Source organism: Heterodontus francisci, chromosome 14, assembly GCF_036365525.1.
Source record: "Heterodontus francisci isolate sHetFra1 chromosome 14, sHetFra1.hap1, whole genome shotgun sequence".
Lineage (NCBI taxonomy): Eukaryota > Metazoa > Chordata > Chondrichthyes > Heterodontiformes > Heterodontidae > Heterodontus > Heterodontus francisci.
Genome location: NC_090384.1, coordinates 75,183,130 through 75,207,601, shown reverse-complemented (window position 1 = coordinate 75,207,601; position 24,472 = coordinate 75,183,130).

Below are 24,472 nucleotides of genomic sequence, written 5' to 3'. Positions count from 1 at the left end.
ATTGTTCTGAATAACCATGTGGCACTGCCAGATTGGGGTGCCTTGAACATGTTCACTGGAAAGCTTGCTGACACATGTTGTTTGACAGTGTTCCATGATATTTGTTGGCATGCCAATTAAGTTGCAATCATGAAACTAACTTTCTGGTCTTAATGAGTTTGATTGAATAATGTTGATGCTGAGCAGAATTTAAAAATGAAAATGCTGGAAGTACTCAGAGGTCAGGCAATATCTGTGGAGACAGAAACAGTTTTAATGTTTCAGGTCGATGACCTTTTGTCAGAACACTGACGAAACTGACAGAACGCATGGAATGTAGATTTGTTTTTAGGGGTCAAATATATTCACAGTCTCACTGACAAATTTCAAATCAATGGGCTGAATTTTACTAGTCCTCCGACATCGGGGGTTGGGGGGTGTGTGGGGGGCCCAGAAAATTTTTCTGGGAGAGGGTCACCACAACCTCTGATGCCCGGAAGGCCTCGCCGCATTTTACCAGCGACGGTGAGGCCTCAGAGCGGCCCCCTGGCTGCTTTGTGGCGGAGCCTTCACTTCAATATGTTAATAAAGGTTAATGCATGCAAATAAACTTACCAGGTCCTGACATCTGTCCCATGCTGATATTCCGGCCACTGGCCAGAACTCCTGCACCCTCGCATCTCCATTCGGAGATCTGCGGCGTGACTCAGGTGGGGAGAGGGGAGGAATGAAATTTTCAGGGTGGGGGGGGTGGGTGCAGGGAAAACTCTTTCGATTGGTGGAGTGGATGGTGGGAAAGGGTTGAGGGTTAAAGTTATTAAAAGTCAGGGGGGAAAGGTCAGAATCTGAATAAAAGTTTTTTTGGGGGGCGAATGGGCTGTTAATAAATCAATTATTCCTTGTGAATGTGGGTGTGGGGAGTGAAGATGTTATTTAATGTGTAACTTTAATTTTAAACGTTCGTTCCCTTTAAAAATTCAAATTCTAGTGAAGAGCTTGAAGCCCTTTAAAAATGGCGCCAGTGTCTGTGCGGTGGCGCTGGACGCCATTACCAGGGACGGAGCAGTTGCCCCGTCTACATCATCAGGAGCGGCCGTTTCATCCCCTCCATTTAAATGAGCCCCCGCGCGAAATGTCACGGGGGCTCAGCGCCTTCTTTCACCAGCGGCGTGCTTATTAAATTCAGCCCAATATCTCTCGGTTGTATAAAAAGTTATTGCATGCCATTAAAGACGAGGCATCTTAGCATTACATCAAATTTTCATCCATTCTTGTGAAATCATTGTTAATTTTTCCATATTTGAATCCTGAATTGTGACAGAAATGAGAACAATGGCTGAATTTTGACCTGTCAGGGTGGGTGGGTTTCGGTGCAAGCAGAAGGTTCAAACACCAGAAACTGCCAGTGTGTCGGAAAGCTGGCAGAAATGCGGTGACTTCCACATTTGACTTGAGTGCGCTCATTAGCACATGGGAAACCACTCTGTGTCAGATAGCCAGAGAGCTGCCATGATTACTTCATCCGACTCCAGTTAAGAGTCCCACAGATATTCACACCTCCAAGCAGAGCCAGCAAATGGTTCCATGGAGAAAGGATGTGGCTGGTGACATCTGTGAGGAGCCCTCTCACTGACGCCTAGGAAAGATACAACTGAAGAGACATGAGCACAAGAGTTGCAATTGAGATAGCCATTGGAATGCTTAGGATGCAAAACAAGTGCCTAGTCTGGGGGCACGCATCAGTATTTACCAGCAGGGGTTTCCAGAATGATAGTGATGTGCTGCATATTGCACAACATTGCACAGCAGCAAGGACTGGAGCTGGAGAGGAGGAAGGTAATGACTGTTGTGCATTTTCAGAGGAGGAAGAGGTGCTCATGGAGGAGCAGGAGAAGGAGGAGCCTGCTGTGGTGAAGGTACCTGTAACTGCTCACTTAGCTGCCAGAGATGCCGTGGACAGGCTGATTTAGGGACATTTCAGCTAATCTGAGGAAGTGCAGCGATTGACACATCAATTCTGGACCCACTGTGGCACTCCCAGCACCCAGCATAAAGCAATCCATTCCTTTCACGACACCCATTGCTTGTGTCATACCATTTTTCACAAGACAGAAGGCCACTGAGCAGGTTACAGGCAATAATGGGGAGGACGGGACAATGGCATTTTGAAATAAATGTTCATAGCTGATAAATATTGAACAGAAACATGACAGTTTAACATTCTTAATTGCCCAAGTGAATATCTTGTGCAACTATAAATCTCTTTTCTTTCTTTTCCTATTCTACCTATGTAGTGCAACCCCAGTAGTTTCAGCAGAGCTAGAGGCAGGCTGCTCCTTCCCCTGCTCTGACTGCTTAGATGCACTTTGCTGATCCCCTCTGAATTTTGGAGCCCGTGAAGGCCCCACCAAAGACTGCCCCACCTGCACCTTTTCAGGGGCAGGCTCGGCCATTGGGACAGGCTGCAGCATGCGGGGCTGTGACTGAGGAGGGGGATGGAGGGGCAACAGTTGAAGAGTGGAAGCACTTTGACAGAGTCTCCATTTCCATGTACCCTTTCTCCATCTTCCCTCTCATGGTGCACCCACACATCCCTGATAGCCAAGAGCTGGAGATCACTTTGCTGAATGTCCAAGGTGAGGCCTTCCTCCATCCAATTTAAAGTAGCAGTCTGAGTGTGCAGGCCATTGGTGAAGGCCAATATGTACTTGGTGGACTGCTACATCAGATGCTCCATGCAGGTGGCTACTGTTTCCATGATGTAGACATCAGCGCAAAAGCCTGAGATGGACTCCTCCAATCTCCTCCAATCCTGCGCAGTGTATCTGGAAAGGCTGACTGCACCTCACACAATTTCTGCTGCTGCTCCAGAACAGTCCTCTTCATTGATGATCCTCAAGGCTCAGTACCTGTGCTAAGCTGAGCAGAGCTAGGAAGGTCCTGCGCCCCCTGACGCAGACTCTTCACTGCTATCCCTCTCTCCACCACCTGCTCGTGCTCACTTATGATGTGTGAGACACCATATGACAATACCATCAAGATATGCATATCCAAACTAGTGAAGGTTGTGTATGATTCGTGTGATGGTGTTTTCTCAGAGTGAGTGACCTCCTCTGCGGAGATTTTGTCCTTCTCTGGCGGCAGCTGCTCAGGGGCACTTATGGGAGATTAAAATCTTAAATTAGAATTGACAAGGTGAGAGGGTTCTAAATCACCATTGTGCAGATCATCATATTTCAGTGGTTGGTGACATAAAATCAACATGATTGAGTGAGTGTTGTGTGCCATGTGGCTGTGTTATATCTAATTCTGTCGCCATGTAACTGGGAGATCCCCATTTCTCCATTGTCAATGGCCAGGCACGCGAAAACCCAGATTATCTCCAGTGCTTCCAGCTCCGCTGCTGTCAGCGTGGCTATGACTGGAGGGCACTTCCTGTTCTCTGCCTCTCCCTAGTATTCTGTGCTCTCTTCTGCAAGGAGGGAAAGAAGAGAGTTATTAATGTGAGCTGTTTTGAAAGGATGGAAGGACAACGCTTGTGGAGGGTCACTGTGAGGGAGGGGTCTGACATGGCAATAAGATGAGGGTGAGTGTCAGTTTTGGCTGGTCAGATTGGGATGTGAGGAACTGCCTCAACAGAGAGTGATGGGTTCACCTGTAAGGTGTGCTCGTCTGAGGGGTGATGTGCAGAAGGCTGGGAGACAGAGTGAGGGAGTTTGCACTTGAATGTCGAACGCCACTCACCTTTCCTGCCCTGATCAGGTCATTTAGTCACTGCGAGCACTGTATCCAGGAGCAAGGCACCACACTCCTGCTGCTGATCTATTCTGCCACTTTCAGCCATACCTGTTTATTTTCTGCGGATCCCTTCTTCCTCCCATCTGCGGGAAACAGTGTTCCTGCGGATCCTTATAGCCAGCATCATGATGTTCAGGGACACATCAGTGAACCATGGTACAGCCTTTGCACGTTGACCCTCCATTTATCCAGTTACTGGCTCAGTTCTGGCACTTCTGGAATGCTTCCATTGAGACCCTCAAAGGGTCTCTTTAAATAGTGGAGCTGAAACAGACTGCAGCGGGTCATCATCACACCCGCCTGCTCCCATTTGGTTAGGAAGCCCGCAAGCAAATGCCATTGATAGGCATGTTGATGAAACTTCCGGCTTTCTGATGCTCTGCCTCCTCCCACACTGTGAGTGGGCTGGAACATTAAGATTCAGCCCACTGACTCTGTATTAATTGATTGCACTAAAACCTATAAATATTTTACACCCACTTTGATGCAAATATATACTTTTTAACTCGATGCTACCTTTCCAGCAATTCCTGTTTTTATTACATTTAACTGGCTGTTTTTAGGCCATCTAAACATGTTCATGATCTATGAAATGGAAAGTTTATCCAGTATTGGTGTGACCTGTGGTAGCAATGAGTCATTTCATCCATATTCTTTTCTAAGCATTTGTAAGTATGAGATCAATTTTTGACTGCGACTACTTTGATCCTGATTCATGGTGGTATTCTGACACGAAAGCTTCTTCTGAAAATTGTAACGACTGTCATGCAGGCCCACACCAGCCAAGAATGAGGCATATTAATTTTGCCACATGGACATTAAATTTCAAATTGTTGCTGGGAAGAAGAGAAGGCCTGTAACAAGGGCTTGCCAGGCACCTGGCTGGAAAGACATTTATGCATATTACCAGACAGAGTTTGGAACAAAGGAGCTATCCCCTGCTCCAATACAATCCATGAACAGGCGTGGTCAAACCAGTTAGTCACATGACTAACCTGCTTGGTAGTCTGGGGGTTTTTTTCTGAATTGTACAGTTGGAACTGAGAGCCTGCAGAAAGCAGAATGCTCCTGGATTGAAAAGACCTCTCCTGTCTGCTCCCATCTCTTTCTCACGGAACTCCAAAACCCGCTGAAGACACATGAATCCCAATAGAGAAAAGTCTCCTACAGTGAACAAGGTTTAAGAAGAATACTGGGCCCCAATGAAAAACAAGATCTACCTACAATTAAGGACTCTACAATGATTTCGAAGAACTATAACAACAACTCTTCAGATATTGCCTCAAACCTTTCCACTTTAATTTTTCTTCTGCTATTTACTGTCTCTATTTGCATGTGTGTATTGCGTACGCATGCTAGCGTGGGGCACATCGTGTATCCGTAGGCATCAACTGAATTAGAGTTGAAGTTTAAGTTTAATAAAATTTAATGTTTCTTCTTTAACCCTTAGAAAGCTTGTGTGTGCTGGTTTCTTTGCCTTATAATTGGAATGCAGTGAACAAGGATTCACCAAGGGGGAGCTAAAAACACAGTGTGTTTAAAATTAAAATGCTGTTACAATAGGACCAGGTGAAGGCAAAAAGGGACCTCTAGACCTTTTTCTCACTGGGTCGTAACAGAAATTTGGGTGCTAGCATCTGGAATTGACCCACAGACAAACAAGAGAAATTGGAAGTGGGAAGCCAAATTGTTCCCAATCAAAAAATAGAAAGATTTTAATACAGGTTTTCTTGTGGTTGTCTGTGATAGAATACTAACATGTCTGAAACTGAAGCTAGTAGCTCTCCAAGCCAGGGTGAAGTAACTTGGGATAATTTAAAAGCACTGTCTATGAAACAGTTGAGGAAAATGGCTGAGCACTGTGGATCACTGTACGTGGAAAGGTTAGGAAGTCTGAACTCCTAAGGCTAGTGGCCAACCATTTTTTCCTTGAAGCAGAAACAGGGTTAGAAGCAGACTCCAACAGGGTATTGTTAGCAAAGATACAATTGGAACAGAGGAAACTTGAATTTGAGGAAAGGGAGAGGGAGAAAGACAGGAGAAAGAAAGAGAGAAGCAGGATCGAGAGAGTGAAACAAGCTTCCAGAAAGAATGCGGAGAAAGAGAGTTAAAGCGGCTTGAGTTAACTAGGTGGGGGGACAGAGTAACTTCAGTGAAAACATGGCCAATATGGAGGAGCATAATTCAGGGCTGGGTACAAGAATGCTAAAACTCGCTCAACCAATTCCAAAATACAGTGAGGAAGATGTGGAGATATTTTTCAATATTTTGAGAAACTGGCAAGGCAGCTGAAATGGCCAGCTGAGACCTGGTCTCTTTTATTACAAAGCAAGCTAACCAGGAAGGCCCAGGAGGTTTATTCCTTGTTGCCAGATGAGAGTTCATCAAATTATGAACTGACCAAAAATGCTATCTTCGGGGCATATGAATTAGTACCCGAAGCCTACCGCCAAATGTTTAGAACCCTCAAAAAGCAAGCTAATCAAACTTATCTGGACTTTGAAAGAAGTAAGCAGCTGGGTTTTGATCAGTGGATGAGGGCTCTTAAAATAAAGCTCAGCTAAGAGAATCTCAAAGAAGTAATTCTGTTAGAGGAATTTAAAAACTCTCTCCCTTTCTCCATAAAGACCCATGTAGAGGAGCAGCGGATTCAGGAAGCCTGGCAAGTGGCCGTTCTGGCCAATAAGTTTGCTTTAATTTATAAGTTAGTTTCCCAGGGGAGAACCTGTCCTGATCACCCCCACAAATCCAAAAAGGACAAAGGGTGTGAAGGTGATCTCCGCCAAGGCAGTCCTGGGAGAGTCATAAAGTTATACAGCACAGAAACAGGCCCTTTGGCCTATTGTATATGTGCCGGCCATCAAGCACCTAACTATTCTAATCCCATTTTACAGCACTTGGCCCGTAGCCTTGTATGCTATGGCGTTTCAAGTGCTCATCTAAATACTTCTTAAATGTTGTGAGGGTTCCTGCCTCTACCACCCCTTCAAGAAGTGTGTTCCAGATTCCAACCAACCTCTGGGTGAAAAAGTATTTCCTCAAATCCCCTCTAAACCTCCTGCACCTTACTTTAAATCAATGCCCCCTGGTTACTGCCCCCTCCGCTAAGGGAAAAAGTTTCTTATCTATCCTATCAATGCCCCTCATAATTTTGTATACCTCAATCATATCTCCCCTCAGCCTTCTCTGCTCTAAGGAAAACAACCCCAGCCTTTTTATTCTCTCTTCATAGCTGAAGTGCTCCAGCCCAGGCAACATCCTGGTGAATCTCCTCTGCACCCTCTCCAGTGCAATCACATCCTTCCTATCGTGTGGTGCCCAGAACTGTATACAGTACTCCAGCTGTGGCCTAACTAGCATTTTTACAGCTTCATCATAACCTCCCTGCTCTTATATTCTATTCCTCGGCTAATAAAGGCAAGTATCCCGTATGTTTTTCTAACCATCTTACCACCTGTGCTGCTGCCTTCAGTGATCTATGGACAAGTACACCAAGGTCCCTCTGACCCTCTGTACTTCCTAGGGTCCTACCATCCATTGTATATTCCCTTGCCTTGTTAGTCCTCCCAAAATGCATCACCTCGCACTTCTCAGGATTAAATTCCATTTGCCACAGCTCCGCCCATCTTACCAGCCCATCTATATCATCCTGTAATCTAAGGCTTTCCTCCTCACTATTTACAACACTACCAATTTTCGTGTCATCTGCGAACTTACTTATCATAGCTCCTATATTCATCTAAATCATTAATGTACACTTCAAACAGCAAGGTACACCAGCGGTCACAGGCTTCCAATTGCAAAAACAACCCTCGACTATTACCCTCTGTCTCCTGCCACGAAGCCAATTTTGGATCCAATTTGCCAAATTGCCCTGGATCCCATGGGCTCTTACCTTCTTAACCAATCTCCCATGCGGGACCTTATCAAAAGCCTTACAGAAGTCCATATAGACTACACCAACTGCTTTACCCTCATCTACACATTTTTTCACCACCTCAAAAAATTAAATCAAGTTAGTCAGACATGATCTCCCCCTGACAAAGCCATGCTGACTATCCCTGATTAATCCCTGCCTCTCCATGTGGAGATTAATCCTGTCCCTCAGAGATTTTCCAATATTTATCCAACCACTGATGTTGGACTCACTGGCCTGTAATTACCTGGTTTATCCCTGCTAACCTTCTTAAATATTGGTACCACATTCGCTGTCCTCCAGGCCTCTGGTACCTCTCCCCTGGCAAGAGAGGATTTGAAAATTTGTGTCAGAGGCCCTGCAATCTCCTCTCTTGCCTCACATAACAGCCTGGGATAAATCTCATCTGGGCCGAGGGATTTATCCACTTTTAAGCCTGCTAAAACAGCTAATACTTCCTCCCTTTCAATGCTAATATGTTCAAGTATATCACAATCCCCCTCCCTGATCTCTACACCTACATCGTCCTTCTCCATAGTGAACACAGATGAAAAGTAATCATTTAAAACCTCATCTATGTTCTCTGGCTCCACAGATTGCCACTTCGGTCCCTAATGAGCCCTACTCTTTCCCTGGTTATCCTCTTACCCTTCATATACTTATAAAATGACTTAGGATTTTCCTTTATCTTGCCCGCCAGTGTTTTTTCATGTCCCCTCTTCGCTCTCCTAATTACTTTTCTAAGTACCCCCCTACACTTTCTATACTCCTCTAGTCCCTCCACTGTTTTCAGCACTCTGAATCTGCCATAAGCCTCCTTTTTTTTTTACTGATCCAATCCTCTATATCCCTTGACATCCAGGGTTCCCTGGACTTGTTAGTCCTACCCTTCACCTTAATGGGTACATGTTGGCTCTGAACTCTCACTATTTCCTCTTTGAATGACTCCCACTGATCTGATGTCGACATTCCTACTCCCACTGCTCCCAGTCCACTTTGGTCAGATCCTGTTTTATCATCTTAAAATCAGCCTTCCCCCAATTCAGTACCTTTATTTCCAGTCCATCTTTGTCCTTTTCCATAACTACCTTAAATCTTACAGTTTTGTTCTCTATCCCCAAAATGTTCCCCCACTGACACTTCTACCACTTGTCCAGCTTCATTCCCTAGGATTAGGTCCAGTACTGCCCCTTCTCTTGTAGGACTTTCAAAAAGCTCTCCTGTATGCATTTTAAGAATTCTGCCCCCTTGAAGCCTTTTGCACTCTGAGTATCCCAGTTGATATTGGGGAAGTTGAAATCCCCTACTATTTTTACATCTCTCTGAGATTTGCATGTCAATGGTGGATCTCTCTGCTCGAAAGCCGCACTGTGCCTCAGGGTAGACATGCTCAGCCAGCTTTTGGAGTCTGTTTAAAACGTCTCGAGCAAAGACTTTCCCCACTATGCTCAGCAGGGAGATTCCATGGTAGTTGTTGCGGTCACCACCATATGTTCTTATAGCGGGTGATGATATTGGCATCGCGCATGCCAGTGGTACTGCTCCCTCATCCCAGCACAGGCAAAGGAGTTCATGGAGTGCTGAGAGTATAGCATGCTTGGCATTCTTCATTATTTCAGGGGAAATTCCGCCCTTTCCAGGGGCTTCTCCACTGGCTAAAGAATCAATGGCATCACTGAGGAGACACGGGGGCCCTCTTCCAGCCAAAAAGGAAGGTGCTGTGAGCAAAGGTGAGACCCAGAGACCTGTGTGCTTCCATTGTAATAAGGGAGGCCATTTAAAAATTGACTGCTGGAAACTAAAGGGAAAACCAGTAGGATTAATCAGGGCAACCCACTCAGTGAAGATGGGACCCTGTTGGAAAGCACAGTAGAGCAAGCTATGGCTTTAACAGCAGTAAGATTGCAACCCAGGAAGCTTACTATGGCCAGTGCAGGAAAAGTTAATAGGATTCCTGAAGGTTATTAGGGTTTTGTGTCTGAACGGAAAGTAACCCCATACCCCTCGAGTGGGGCAAGCAAGCCCATGGCGATTCTCAGGGATGCAGGGGCCAATCTATCCCTTTTACTGGGAAAAGGCCTGGACCTTTCCCCCAGAGAGTGCAATGAACACCAAAATGGTGGTGAATGGTATTGAAGGGCAGTGTATGCCTGTACCTGTACAATGGGTGCACCTGAAGTGCGACCTAGTTTCGGGACCGGTGGCAGTAGGGCTTGTCCCTAGTTTGCCTGTGGGTGAAGGTGGTAGCCCTCCCAGGAGTGAAAGAAAGACCGCAGGAGGTCAGAGAGGCAGGGCAGTGGCAGGATACGATTCCTGCAGTTTCCCTGAATGTATAGCGGATCAGGCCATGATCAAACCAGCTCACCCAGAGGAGACTGTATTGGCACTGCAGGCAGATGACCATGAGGTCTGCCTGTCCGAGACTTTCTTTGGAAAGTTAGGAGACCCAGGGAATTAATTAAAATGGATTTTCCCTAGCTGAGGCTCAGCGAGCCAACCCAGTATTGCAAGAGTTAGCACAGGCTGCCCAGTCTGACAGAGAAGGAGAGGGAGTCCCTAATTGCTACTATTTAAAGAATGGGGTACAGATGAGGAAATTGAGTTCTCCTCACAGACCTGAGAGCAAGGAGTGGACTAGTTAGTGGTGCCACAGAGATACTGGGGAGAAATATTAAGAAGGGCCCATGAGACTACAGTGGTTGTACATGCTGGTATACGAAAGACCAAAGCCTGCATAAGACAGCAGTTTTACTGGCCAAAACTCCACATAGATGTGGTGGAGTACTGCAGGAGTTGCCACATGTGCCAGGTTGAGGGGAAGCCCCAACCTACAGTGAAACCTGCACCTCTAAGTCCTGTACTGGTGTTAGGAGGACTCTCCAGCAGGGGGCTGGTGAACTGTAAGGGACCTCCGCTGAGAACAAAAGGGGACAGGCAGGTACATGATTGGCAAAAGTTTGGAAAAAGAAGGGGAAAAAGTGACCAAGAGGCAGGTTAAAGGAAGTCCAGGAGGAATCCTGGATGAAAACCCCTATTGTCTGGTCAGCCAACCCCGATAAATTTGAAAAGTTAGACTCCACATCTTCCTACGTAAATGCAGACACTAGAAGCACCCCACCAGAGTTGCTAACAGCATTTACAGGCACCTGTGAGACAAAGAGAGACCTCTAAGGGGCAGAGAAACATGAGGGTGATGCCTCACCTAGTCGAAGTTCCACAAGAGAGTGTAGTCAAGTCTGCGTAAATACTGGTAGGCAGGAATGTCCCGGAGAACAAAGGGGAGATTAACAAAGAATCCTCCCCCACAGTCAGAGGAAAAGGGAACCACCCATCCCCTGAAGTCAAAAGCCTTTGCATGACTCAGCAAAGCACTGAAAGAGAGTTCAGGATAGACCCACCCACTACTAACTCTCCTGAAAAAAATGACCTGAACAGGAACAAATCCCTAGGCTGTCATGGCAATGGGAGAACTAAAGGAAAGCTTCCCCAAAGAACCACATGGCTACTGGGATGGCAAAAAGGGGGAAATTAAAGCAGCACTGGACCCAGAAAAGACAATTTTTAATACGATTTAAGATTGATGAATGAATGGAAATGAATGAGAGAAATGCATGTTTTTCTTTCTGTATCTTATAATTCTCTTAAACCTTTTAATGAAATGCGCTTTTTCTTTTCAAATCGTATTTCATTCCCCTGGATATGGAGGTGTCAGGCAGGCCCCCACCTGCCAAGAAGAGGCACACATATATTTCGCCACATGGACATTAAATTTTAAAATTGTTACTGGGAAGAAAAGAAGGCCTATTACAAGGGGTTTCCAAGCTCCTGGCAGGAAAGACATTTTTTTTCATATTAGCAGACAGTGTTGGAACAAAAAAACCAGTCCCTGCCCCAGTACACAGAAGAGACCTGGTCAAACAAGTCAGTCATGTGACCATCTGCTGGCCAACTAGGGGAGTTTTAAATTGGAGAAACAGTCTGGAATTTTACGCCACCCCAGCGAGCCAATGAGGTGAGGGGGTGTGAGGGGGTGGTGGTGTAAAATTGAGTGGGAGGCTCTGGGAGGTCTTCCCGGTTCTCCCCCGCCTCCGCCCCACTTTACGTGGGCGGTGATGGGGGGCGAGATACGGGCTGCCCGCCCCAGCCAATCAAGGCCCTTAAGTGGCCACTTAACGGCCACTTAAAGGCCTTCGCTCCCCTCCAAGGGCATTTTACCCATGGCAAGCGGTCGTCCAGTAGACATGAAAGGCCACCCAGTGATGCCTGGCGGCTTCTCAGTGCACCGTGGGGGGGCCTGACAGTCGGGCACAGGGTGCCCGATTGAGGGCCTCCCCTGCTTCCCCAACCACCCCCAGGACCCGAGATGTCACCCTTCCCCACAAACAATCACCCTTGCCTTGCCGGCTCGCGACCGATATGCCGGTGAGGCAACACAAACTTATCTTCGGTCCTGGCTCTGTGTTCTCAGCTGGGATGCAGTCTCAGAAGTGGTCACTGCTCCCGGTGACGCTGCTGGGACTGAGAGTAATATTATTAAGGCATTGTTTAAGTTGTATATGTGTATTGACATTTGTACATCTTAAACAATGTCTGGGCATTAAAGGAGTTAAGATATTAAACATGTATGCTGTTAGGGGTATGTGGGCAGCTGGTAGATCTGGAAGGGAGTGTGCAATAATTAATGGTTGGGAACCTCTGCTCTATGCTGAACAGCTTGGTTACTTACAATTTTGTGAATTCCATCAACAATAAGGGAGTTTCTTCCAGTTTTTCCCCAGGCTTTGCAATTGAACATAGTCTTTCCTGTAGTGGTCTTGACATTATTAAAATGTTTATGTATCTTATGCCAGAACCTACTCAGTAAAGCTTGCTTGTTTTTTTATATAAGTATAGTCTACTTAATAAATTAGTGTTGCTGTAGCTATTACCATGTGGTGATTTATAGGCATCACAAGCCTAATTTCTGCCTTGTTTGAAGAGTGTGTTCTCCTTGTACAGTTTCACACTTCAAAATGCATATCAGGAGTTTTTGGTTGTGATTTTCCATCCACTAATTTTAATGGACCCCTGAATTGAGTGCACACCCAAATTCCTCTTGTGCATCTTGGCATATGAAGATCTGTGCTGTGAATGCCCTGAGGTGTTTAGCTCTGATTATCTCTGAGTATTGGGTAGCTTAACTTTTTGCTGATGGAGCCAAAAGCAGGATGGAGTTTACTTGTATACATGGCTACTTCTCCAAAACATATTCAAGTTGACTTAATTTTTAACAAGCACATATAGGACTTCATACATTGTGGTCAGATCTTCTGCCTGCCCAATTGGGCCTCTGGAGAATGCCAGTCTGTGTTTGGAAGAGCAAATTGGCTTAGGCTGGGGTGTCTGCTGCTCATGTGCCCTTGAAGGTACTGGCAGCATACTCTGGCTGTGCAAATGAGCTCATCCCCAGAATTTGTGACGGAATCTCTGGCTTTAGGTGAGGGTGGCTTGGGTTTCCATTCTGATGGCAGAGCAAGGCCTCAGAAATTTCTGTGCCTATAATACAGATTGGAACTGGTTTCCTGGTATTTAATTTCTTTTCTTTGAATGGGAAGAATTTTATTCTGAGTCTGTTGTCCCAGGAATTTGTTTATAATTTTACATGTCGTGAACAACAGCTACTTCATTTCAGAATGATTGTAAATGAATGCTTCCAAATGTCTTTGTGAGATGTGATAAAGCATTATAGGAATGTCAGTCTTTCTTTTTTTTCTGTCTGTCTTTCGCTTTCTGTAGTTTTGGCCCTGAGCGGACTCTTCGGTGCTCTTACACTGAGCAGAACTCAAAACTTCCACAGAGAGACAGTAGAACAAATCAGACCACTTCAAAGGAGGCCATTCTGGTAGAGAGTTGAGTGCAGAGTCTGCCAGTCCGTTATATACATATGGATATGTAACATCTGTACATGAGAGAAATATTTTCTGTTTAATGATGATGTGCATTGCTAATATAATAGTTGACTCTATCTGAGGTGCTAGACAAATTCATAAAGATTTTTCTATCCTCGACATAGCATGTTCACCATCTTTCAATCATTGACTTTTACAAGTTGCTTATAATAGTAGTTATAGGGATGGAAACTGAGGCATTCTTGAGCCATTGAGGAGCAGATGTGACTAAATTGCCTGTCTATACCAGGAACATAACAAGCCTTTGTGTTTTCCCCTGCCAGTTACAATTCCTCTTTAAACTACTGATTTTCAAAATATGGCAAAACAGACTACTTGAATTTATATAATACGATTTTGTAAAGCTGCATTTTTGCTTATGTACATCTGTATGTATATATGAATAATTTTAAATCAGTACATATACAAATTAGGCTTTGAATTTTTCTTTGATGAATTCCTTTTTTAAAGAAACAAAACTTGGCACTTAATAGTATTATTTGACTTTCAGAGTCCTATATCTTATCCAACTAACATTACAAGAAAAGAAATAAAATCCACATGCTTTGCTGAACATACTGTTTGTTATGTGGCATATAGGTAATTTAGTTGGTAGTTCATAAATTTCCTTTTGTCAAGTCCAGTATGGATTAAAATTTGAGTCATTAGTTTTTATTGTGTCATCCTAGGCCTCCACCTGCCAAGAATGAGGCACATTAATTTTGTTATGAACATTGATTTTAAACTGTTACTGGAGTGAGGGGAGGACTTGTTGAACAGGTCAGCCGTGGCTGGAAAAGGTATTTGCATATTAACAGACAGTGTTTGGAAGGACAAAGCAGCCATTCAACCCACAATGGACTTTTTTATTTAGAGATACAGCACTGAAACAGGCCCTTCAGCCCACTGAGTCTGTGCTGACCATCAACCACCCATTTATACTAATCCTACATTAATCCCATTACCCTCTCACATCCCACAATTCCCCTACCACCTACCTATACTAGGGGCAATTTATAATGGCCAATTTACCTATCAACCCGCAAGTCTTAGGCTGTGGGAGGAAACCGGAGCACCCGGCGAAAACCCACGTGGTCATAGGGAGAACTTGCAAACTCCGCACAGGCAGTACCTGGAACTGAACCCGGATTACTGGAGCTGTGAGGCTGCGGTGCTAACCACTGCACCACTGTGCCGCCAGACGTTGAAGGTGGGGGTGCTCGCATTCCAGGTTGACTGCTTAGGTAGCCGAATACACAAATGGACATAGCCAAACCAGCTAGTTATATGACTAACCTGCTGGGCCACCTGAGTTTTTTGAATTTGTCCAAACGGTTTGTGCAGAAAGCTGTTTGCTCTTGGATTGAAAATACCTCTCCTGGCTGGCTCGCCACAGCCTCTCCTGTCTGCTCTCATCTCTTTCTCACAAGCCTCTGAATCCACTGAAGACACATGAACCCCAAGAGAGAAAAGTCTCTTACAGTAAACAAGGTTTAAGAAGAATACTGGGCCCCAACGAAAAGCAAGATCTACCTACAATCAAGGACTGTACAGTGAGTGTGAAGAACCGTAACAACATCTCTTCAGAGCATGACAGCCCCCCACTTTACTTTCATTTTTAGTTATTTTTTCTTCCTTTTTTTTTGCATTCCTTTTTACATTTTTTGCATTTATTTCATTTCATCTTAGTTTGTTCAGTTTGCTTACCCACTGTTTTTTTCAGGTTGTTTTTCTTCAGGTTTGCACTTGCTGATGTTCTATATTCAGTATATTTACACCTAATCTGTACTAATGCTTTGTCTTTCAAAACACCATTAACATATTGTTTGCCTTTGCTCCGTGACCTTTTGGTCAGCTATGTGGCCTGGTCCAATCTGCACCTTCTCCTTTGTTATCTCTTGCCCAACCCCCACCTCACTTGTTTATAATCTGTGACTTTTCTAATATTTGTCAGTTCCGAAGAAGGGTCACTGACCCGAAACGTTAACTCTGCTTCTCTTTCCACAGATGCTGCCAGACCTGCTGAGTGAATCCAGCATTTCTTGTTTTTGTTTCAGATTTCCAGCATCCGCAGTATTTTGCTTTTATCTCTTCAGATATTGCCCCAAACCTTTCCACTTTATTTTTCTTCTGCTCTTTTCTGTCTCTGTTTGCATGTGTGTATCGCATATGCATGCTCGCGTGGGGCACGGCGTGTATCCTTAGGCGTTAACCGAATTAGAGTTTAAGTTTAATAAATTTCAACTTTTCTTCTTTAAACCTAAGAAAGCCTGTTTGTGTGGTTTCTTTGCCTTATAGTTGGAAAGCGGTGAACAAGGATTCACCAAGGGGGAGCTAAAAACATGGTGTTTAAAATTAAACCCTGTTACAGTAAGGCCAGGTGAAGGCTGAAAGGAAACCCTAGACCTCTTTTTCACCGGGTCGTAACAATTGCTGTCTATATTTAGTATACTGGATAGTGACTCAATAAAACTACTGTTGTGAGTCTTGTGATGGATTCTCTATTTATGATTCCTCCATTATATAGAGATCAATAACAATGCACACTATGTCCCATTATGGTATTATTAAAGTGAGAAGCTAGTAGAGTAGGTAAGAAATCATAGGTTTGAAGTGAAAAAAGGGTGTTTGCAGGGCATCTAAACACTGAAGAGTGCAAAACTTCTTTTTATTCATTCTCTGGATATGGGCAGAGTTTATTGCCCATCCCTAATTGCTCTTGAGATGCTGGTGGTGGGTCCCCCCTCATGAATTGCTCCAGTCCATGTGGTGAAGATGCTCTAACAATGCTGTTAAGTGAGAACTCATATGAGCAGAAAATACCATGGCCATCCTTAAATGGAAAAGAACCATGAAGCTACTGCTTTAATGTTCACTTCTCATTGTCAGTGTGGCTTAGTTGCTAGCACTATTGCCTCTGAGTCTGTAGTTTGTAGATTCAAACCCTCATCCATATCGTCACCACATAATCTAGGCTAATATTTCAGTACAGTGCTGAAGGTATGATGCATTGTTGGATATGCTTTCTCTTGGATGAGACTGGCTGCTTGGATGGATGTTAAAGATCCTGTGACCTTTTAAAGCACATTAGGGTGTTCTCCTGGTATCATGGACAGCATTCTTCCCTCAAGCAACCCACCAAAAATATCACATTAAGTGGCCTTTCACTTAGTTGTAGTTTGTGGGATATTTCTGTGTGCAAAATTACTTGCCTATGTAACAACAGCTGCTGCATATCATAAAGTAATGCATATGAAGGTCTTTCAGACATTTCTCAGAGAAGTGATTAAATGCTGTGTAATTGCAAGAATTTAAAGCTTTCTCTTACCAACAGCTAATCTTGTATAATTACAGTCGGAACGACTATGAAGGAAGATTGAAAGTTCTGAGTGGAGCAAGCCTATCATCGGTGATCATGTCTGACATTTCTGTACTTTGATTGTGCTGTTGATATAGCACAAAATCCATTTCTCAATGTGTTGTTCCTTCAAATGGCATTATTTTTCTGCTTTGTGAAAAACATCATTCTGCAGTTGCAGCCAACACCTTACATCTCTTAAGTATATAGTTTTGTTTTTGACTGATCCTTACACTGGCTTTTGGGATTTTAGTCATGCTACACACACAGCAGGTTTAGTTGCAACACATGAAAAAGTGCAATTTAGCTGCAGAGGAAAAGAGTAATTCACGGCAGTAAACAGCTCTTGAGGTGTGACTTGGTTTCATTATAGAAAGCACATTAGAAACAATGATGTCAACCATTACCTGCTGATTATCCACATTTACTTTGAGGTCGATTAATTAGTACCTTGGGGTCTGAACGAATTGAAGTTTCTAAGAGAGATATGCTTCTTCAACAGACATTTGGTTTTGCTTTGTACTCTTTAAAAATTAAGTGGTACAATACAATGGGAGTACAATTATGTATGTGTTCATAAAGCAAAAGGAAATGGGAAATAAAAATGTTATGTATTCAATGGATATTTGTTATTAATGCACTCAGAGAATTGCATTGATCATAATATATAATCATTGTCTTTGGTGACCGGGCTCAAAAATCATTTGCACAAAAATATTAGGAGGTTGATGAAGGTGTTCACTGTGGGGAATTATTTTTAGGAAGGCGAGGAAGTTGGCTGAGTGATCAAAGCCCTTTAATAGAATGAAGGTCCCATTTGAGATGCTTTTATACACGTGCTATCCAAAGCAAGATGAGGACAAACATGTGGGACTTTAGGATGCTGGGAGGTGAGGCACCATTGGAGGTGGCAGGCACCTTTCTGCCATTACCTAGCTAGATGATTCTATCAGCCCAACAGGATAATTTCAACAGGTCAGAAGTGGCTTCAAGGGAGGCCGTCTGAGAACTATATAACCTGCTACAGGAGAACTCACAACCAAATTCTAGGGCTGGTAGAGTGCTGTCAATGGCAGGCAAGTCGACCACCTTCTTGAACTTTGTTGCCTCAGGATATTTCCAGAGGGTTATTGGGGGACGTAATTCAATTACAACGACATTTGCAAAATCCCAATTTGGCCTACAGTTTGCCGCAACATTTCTACAGCTACTGATTTGCTCAGCTTCACCCTCACTTCCACCTTTGATCTCCTAGTCCCCAATAAAACCATTATGCTCTCTCACCCTGGCCATTCCCCCTGGTATAGCCTTCATCTCCACTCCATTAAATCCAAAGGACGCAAACTTGAAAGAATATGGTGGACAACGGGTTTAGCCATCCACTGCCAGATCAGGCTGAACCACATAAAACACTATTAGGTCCTGCATTCATCTGCGAAAACTGCTAACTATTCCAGGGTCATCTTGAAATGCCAAGATAACCCCCTGCTTCTTTTCTGTACTGCAAACTGTCTTCTTAAAGCCCTGTCCCCTCTACCCTCACCTCCAACAATAAGTGCAAGGAGCTCATGGATTTATTTGTCACTAAGATCGAGACCATTCTATTAGCTTCCGCAGCTGCGTCCTTCCCTTCCACTAGTCCACCAAACCAATCTTCCTTTAATGCTCCCGCGCCCTGAACTCGAATCTTTCTCTAGCTTTTCTCCTGTCTCCCCTCATGCCCTCTCTGAGCTCATCTTATTCATGAGACCCACCTGCTGCTCCCTTTTCCCTATTCCCACTAAACTGCTGACAACCCAACTTCCCCTCCTGGTCCCCATATTAGCCGATATTGTTAACAGTTCTCTCTCTTCAGATGTTGTCCCTCTTGCCTTTAAATTTGCCGTCATCACCCCTCTCGTCAAAAAATCAACTCCTAACCACACCATTCTTGCTACCATACCATCTCCAACCTCTCTTTCCTTTCCAAAGTCCTTGAACGTGTTGTCCCCTCCCAAATCCGTGCCCATCTTTCTGAGAACTCCATGTTTGAATTACTCCAATCAGGTTTCCGCCCCTGCCACATTACCAAAATGGCTCTTATCAGAGTCACAAATGGGATCCTATGTGACCGTGACAAAGGTAAACTATCCTTCCTCATCCTTCTCAACCTGTCTGCAGCCTTTGATGTGTTGATCACACCAACCTCCTCCAGTGCCTCTCTGCTGTCGTCAGCTGGGTGGGACGCTCTCACCTGGTTCTATTCTGAGCTATTCTAATCATATCCAGAGTATCACTTGAAATGGCTCCTGCATTGTTACCGCTGGTGTCCCCTAGGGATCTATCCTTGGGCCCCTTCTATTTTTCATCTACATGCTGCTTCTAACTGACATCATCAAAAGCACAGGTTATGTTACTGGACCAGTCAGCCAGAGGCCTGGACTAATAATCCAGAGAATGTGAGTTTAAATCCCATTATGCAGTTTCAGAATTTGAATTCTCTTTTATCAAAGGGGAAAATTTGCAGGGCTATGGGGAAACAGCAGGGGACTGGGACTAATTGTATAGCTCTTTCAAAGAGCTGGCACAGGCATAAAGCCAAATTGCCTCTTTCTTTGCTGTATCTTTCTATGATTCTAATGTGCATATTTATTAATGCAAATACAGAAAAAAATTGATAACATTGGTAGCTGGAGAATGAGACTTTCTGATGCTTCCTAAAAGAAGATGAATTCTTTTATTTCACCATGGAGGCTGAAGAACTAAATATAGGAACAGGTATAAGCCATTCAACCCCTCAAGCGTTTTGGAACATTCTATGAGAGCATGGCTAATCTGTACCCCAACTCCATTTACCTGCCTTGTCTCCATATTCCTGGATATGCTTACAAAACAAAAATCTATCAATCTCAGTCTTGAAACTATTAATTGACCCAGCATCCACAGTTCTTTGGATGTGAGTGTTCCAGATTTCTACTACCCTTTGAGTGAAAAATTGCTTTGGTTTGACTCCTGACTGGCCTAGCTCTAATTTTAAGCTGTCAGGCATCTTCTCTCCAGTAAATTATGTGTAGAGGCCTGAGTTCTAAACAACATCTGAAGCACTCAGTGCAATATGTTAGTTCAAAGAGGTTAGAGCCCTGCGCACATGCTCTTTACTGGGCTTTTTGGGATCCCAAGTTTTGATTCCATGTGCATACGTTGTCACCTTCAAATGTGGTGGATTTTGTTTTTCAATCAATTTTACCATTTTAGCAGTTGGCGATGGACTTTGCTTCTGGTTTTGCTGTGGTATTAATGATGCTATTGTTCTGAATCTTGTGTTGTATTGTGTTGAGTTTGGTCCTGATTCCCACTGTCTTCTAATGATTGTTTTGGTTCTCATTTCTACTCTACTCTTGTGAATGATTTAGTTCTGGTTTTCAGTGTAGCAGGGTGATTGTGGGCCAGTATGTCAGCTGCAGCCTGATTCCCAAGTAAGGGTATATTTCTTGAAGAAACCTCACCTGTAAGAGGAAATGTTTTGTCCCTTTAGGAACCACCTTTAAAAGGTAATTGCACCTGGAGTAGGAGGAAACTTTGCCTAGACAGCTGAGCATAAAATGGAAAGAGAAATAAGGCTAGGAGTTGGAGAATTTTTAAGGACTACTGTTTAAAGGAGAAAGAAGACTCTGACAGTAGGACAAAGCAACACATTGTAGTGGGTTTGGTTCTGTTTCTCACTGCAGTATTGTACATTGTAAGTATCTAAGTATCCAAATGCCTGGATCCAGAGACATGAATTCAAATGCTGCCATAGCAGCTTGGGAATTTAAATTAATTCACCGAAATAAAAAATCAAATAAAAAGCGAGTACTGCTAGTGACTATGAAACTACTGAATTGTCATAAAAAACCAACTGATTCAATCATGTTCAATCATGTGCAATACTTTACACCCGCCATAAAATTGAGCTCATCCAAAACTTTGCTGACTATCCTAACTTGAATCAACTCCCATTCACCCATTACCCCTGCATTCACTGTCTTACATTGGCTCCTAGTCAAGTAACGCCTCAATTTTGAAAATCTCTTCCTTGTTTTCAAATCTCTCCATGGCCTCACCCCTCCCTATCTCTGTGATCTCCTCTAGCTGTACAACCCTTTAAGATATCCCCTGTGGCTATCCCCCTTTCTAACAAGTATACCGTTTTGGATACTGTTGGGGGGGATGGCCTATCAGGGGAAAACAGCAGCAGCCAGAGCAGTGGCACCACGGCTGGCACTGTTGTTCAGCAGGGAGGGACAAAGCGCAGAAGAGCAATAGTTATAGGGGACTCAATAGTCAGGGGTACAGATAGGCGCTTCTGTGGATGTGAAAGAGACTCCAGGATGGTATGTTGCCTCCCTGGTGCCAGGGTCAAGGATGTCTCTGAACGGACAGGGAGCATTCTGAAGGGGGAGGGTGAACAGCCAGAGGTTGTGGTACACATCGGTACCAACGACATAGGCAGGAAGAGTGACGAGGTCCTGCAGGGGGAGTTTAGGGAGTTAGGTAGAAAGTTAAAAGACAGGACCTCTAGGGTTGTAATCTCAGGATTACTCCCTGTGCCACATGCCAGTGAGGCTAGAAATAGGAAGATAGTGCAGCTAAACAAGTGGCTGAACAGCTGGTGCAGAAGGGAGGGTTTTAGATATCTGGACCATTGGGATCTTTTCAGGGACAGATGGGACCTGTACAAGAAGGACGGGTTGCATCTAAACTAGAGGGGCACAAATATCCTGGCTGCGAGGTTTGCTAGTGTCACTCGGGAGGGTTTAAACTAGTGTGGCAGGGGGGTGGGAACCAGACCAGTAGGACAGCAAGTAAAATAAATGAGGGGGAACTAGTAAATAAGGCCAGTAAGACTAAGAGGAAGAGCAGGCAGGGAGACGTTGCGGAGCACAGCGGGACTGGTGGTCTGAAGTGCATTTGTTTAAGTCTGAGAGGTATAACAGGTAAGGCAGATGAACTTAGAGCTTGGATTAGTACTTGGAACAATGATGTTGTTGCTATTACAGAGACTTGGTTGAGGGAAGGACAGGATTGGCAGCTAAATGTTCCAGGATTTAGAAGCTTCAGGCAGGATAGAGGGGGATGTAAAAGGGGTGGGGGAGTTGCATGACTGGTTAAGGAGAATATCACAGCTGTACTGCGGGTGGACACCTCGGAGGGGTCATGCAGCGAGGCAATATGGGTGGAGCTCAGGAATAGGAAGGGTGCAGTGATGATGTTGGGGGTTTTCTACAGGCCTCCTAACAGCCAGCGGGAGGCAGAGGAGCAGATATGTAGACAGATTTTGGAAAGATGTAAAGGTAACAGGGTTGTAGTGGTGGGTGATTTTAACTTCCCCTATATTGACTGGGACTCACTTAGTGCTGGGGGCTTGGATGGGGCAGAATTTGTAAGGAGCATCCAGGAGGGCTTCTTGAAACAATATGTAGATAGTCCAACTAGGGATGGGGCCATACTGGACCTGGTATTGGGGAATGAGCCCGGCCAGGTGGTCGAAGTTTCAGTAGGGGAGCATTTCGGGAACAGTGACCATAATTCCATAAGTTTTAAGGTACTTGTGGATAAGGATAAGAGTAGTCCTCGGGTGAAGGTGCTAAATTGGGGTAAGGCTAATTATAACAATATTAGGCAGGAACTGAAGAATTTAGATTGGGGGTGGCTGTTTGAGGGTAAATCAACATCTGATATTTGGGAGTCTTTCAAACGACAGTTGATTAGAATCCAGGACTGGCATGTTCCTGTGAGGAAGAAGGATAAGTTTGGCAAGTTTCGGGAACCTTGGATAACGCGGGATATTGTGAGCCTAGTCAAAAAGAAAAAGGAAGCATTTATAAGGACTGGAAGGCTAGGAACAGACGAATCCCTTGAGGACTATAAAGACAGTAGGAAGGAACTTAAGCAAGGAGTCAGGAGGGCTAAAAGGGGTCATGAAAAGTCATTGGCAAACAGGATTGAGGAAAATCCCAAGGCTGTTTATACGTATATAAAGAGCAAGAGGGTAACTAGGGAAAGGGTTGGCCCACTCAAGGACAGAGAAGGGAATCTATGTGTGGAGCCAGAGGAAATGGGCGAGGTACTAAATGAGTACTTTGCATCAGTATTCACCAAGGAGAAGGACTTGGTGGATGATGAGCCTAGGGAAGGGAGTGTAGATAGTCTCTGTCATCTCATTATCAAAAAGGAGGAGGTGTTGGGTGTCTTGCAAAGCATTAAGGTAGATAAGTCCCCGGGGCCTGATGGGATCTACCCCAGAATACTAAGGGAGGCAAGGGAAGAAATTGCTGGGGCCTTGACAGAAATCTTTGCATCCTCATTGGCTACAGGTGAGGTCCCAGAGGACTGGAGAATAGCCAATGTTGTTCCTTTGTTTAAGAAGGATAACAAGGATAATCCAGGAAATTATAGGCTGGTGAGCCTTATGTCAGTGGTAGGGAAATTATTATAGAGGATTATTCGGGACAGGATTTGCTCCCATTTGGAAACAAACAAACTTATTAGCAAGAGGCAGCATGGTTTTGTGAAGGGGAGGTCGTGTCTCACTAATTTGATTGAGTTTTTTGAGGAAGTGACGAAGATGATTGATGAAGGAAGGACAGTGGATGTTATCTATATGGACTTCAGTGAAACCTTTGACAAGGTCCCTCATGGCAGACTGGTACAAAAGGTGAAGTCACACGGAATCAGAGGTGAGCTGGCAAGATGGATACAGAACTGGCTCTGTCATAGAAGACAGAGGGTAGCAGTGGAAGGGTGCTTTTCTGAATGGAGGAATGTGACTAGTGGTGTTCCGCAGGGATCAGTGCTGGGACCTTTGCTGTTTGTAGTATATATAAATGATTTGGAGGAAAATGTAGCTGTTCTGATTAGTAAGTTTGCGGATGACACAAAGGTTGGTGGAGTTGCGGATAGTGATGAGGATTGTAAGAGGATACAGCAGGATATAGATCGGTTGGAGACTTGGGCAGAGAAATGGCAGATGGAGTTTAATCCAGACAAATGTGAGGTAATGCATTTTGGAAGGTCTAATGCAGGTGGGAAGTATACAGTAAATGGCAGAACCCTTAGGAATATTGACAGGCAGAGAGATCTGGGCGCACAGGTCCACAGGTCACTGAAAGTGGCAACGCAAGTGGATAAGGTAGTCAAGAAGGCATACGGCATGCTTGCCTTCATCGGTTGGGGCATAGAGTATAAAAATTGGCAAGTCATGCTGCAGCTGTACAGAACTTTAGTTAGGCCACAGTTAGAATATTGCGTGCAATTCTGGTCGCCACACTACCAGAAGGACGTGGAGGCTTTGGAGAGGGTACAGAAGAGGTTTACCAGGATGTTGCCTGGTCTGGAGGGCATTAGCTATGAGGAGAGGTTGGATAAACTCGGATTGTTTTCACCTGAACGACAGAGGTGGAGGGGCAACATGATAGAGATTTACAATGTTATGAGCGGCATGGACAGAGTGGATAGTCAGAAGCTTTTTCCTAG